The 1,558-nt window shown below is 42.9% G+C and overlaps 1 non-coding gene across 1 annotated transcript; it reads right to left on the reverse strand.

Annotated features, from left to right (window-relative positions):
- Positions 1–716: 716 nt before the first annotated feature.
- On the reverse strand, positions 717–788 carry TRNAC-GCA (transfer RNA cysteine (anticodon GCA)). Its single transcript has one exon. It is a non-coding gene; the product is annotated as a tRNA-Cys (tRNA).
- Positions 789–1,558: the final 770 nt, after the last annotated feature.

The raw sequence follows: 1,558 nt of genomic DNA on the forward strand, positions 1-1,558 counted from the left end.
AGCTGCCTCAAACTTCAGTTCTCTCTTTCCTCCAACTGTTGGACGGAAATATTTCACTTTGAAGCCTTTAAAAATAGCAACTGCAAGGTTTTTGTCTAAAGTGGGGAGGTTATTTGGTGGTTAATATATTGGGGCCAACTGGCTCCGCTAATGGTGACAAAAATAGCAAAAACATTGAGAGTAATAGTGGTGTCTGTCATGTGCCTAGAGCTTCTTGGATGTTACGTTAATAGTGATTACATTCAATCCCTGGGTAGAGAAGATCCCCTGGAGGAGGAAATGGCTACCTACTCCAGTATTCTTGCATGGAGAATTTCATGGATAGAGGAGCCTGGTGGGCTACAGTCCATGGGGTGGCAAAGAGTTGGACAAGACTGAGCAACTGACACTTTCACTTCACTTTCATCACTGCTGTATTAAGAAAATGAAAACTGGATGAATGAAAATGATGCTTTTACCCAACTTGCCTTTCACTTTAAGGAACGCAGAGGATCAGACATTGGGGAAGTCTCACAACTTCCTAATTGTTGGGAGGTCTTCCCAACAATCCAGGGTAAACTAAGTCAAGTAAGTGAAAGTGAAAGTGAAAGTGAAGTCGCTCAGTTGTGTCCAGCTCTTTGCTACCCTGTGGACTGTAGCCCGCCAGGCTCCTCTGTCCTTGGGATTCTCCAGGCAAGAATACTGGAGTGGGTTGCCATTTCCTTCTCCAGAGGATCTTCCCAACCCAGGGATCGAACCTGGGTCTCCTGCATTGCAGGCAGATGCTTTATCCTCTGAGCCACCAGGGAAGACAAGTAAAGACAGAAATTTGTTCCAAGTCCAGTCGTGGCTCAGTTGTGGAGAAAAGACCAAGGACAGGTTCTTAATTCCCAATTTCTTCCTTGTAATAAGTATTTAGGAGCTGCAACCCACCACTCCCTATGTGTTCTCTCTCTCTCTTTTTTTATTATTTACTCCTTTTCCCTTGTTTCTTTTCTCTCAAACAAGTACAGTTCCTATTAGAGTAATATTTTTAGCCTTGGTTTGCAGTTGGGAAAATGGTGACAGAGAGCTTTGGCAATGCCCTTGTCTGGGGCAGGGTGAGGGGCACATGTTCCTGGGATTGATTTTCATCCTTAGATGCCCTGGTTATATAATATTCAGAGCAATGTCCTCTGGAAGGTGTCTCTCTTGGAGGCTTCTGCATTCAGAGCGATACTTCTCTATTTAAAAATGATTTTAAAATCCCCTTTCAACCAGTAAGTATCCCCAGTGAAACTTCATTTCCATTAAAAAAAACCAAGGTTGGAGACTTTGGGGTGCATCTGTTAGGAGGCCTGGACACACGAGGGTAGCTGGGGAAATATGTAGTTGAGGGTAAGGCAGATGAAAGGGGGACTTCATACCCTAATGGCAAATATGACTCACCATTAAATGGTAAAAACAACTTACTGTAATATATTCCAGTTCCAAGTTTACCTTTCTATTCTCCCCAGAGCAATTTCTGAAGGGATTTAGTTTTTATCCCTATTGCTAATAGTCTTCATATTTCTGTAATAACCATAGCACCAACAACAGC

The sequence above is a fragment of the Bos mutus genome, chromosome 24 (assembly GCF_027580195.1).
Source record: "Bos mutus isolate GX-2022 chromosome 24, NWIPB_WYAK_1.1, whole genome shotgun sequence".
Lineage (NCBI taxonomy): Eukaryota > Metazoa > Chordata > Mammalia > Artiodactyla > Bovidae > Bos > Bos mutus.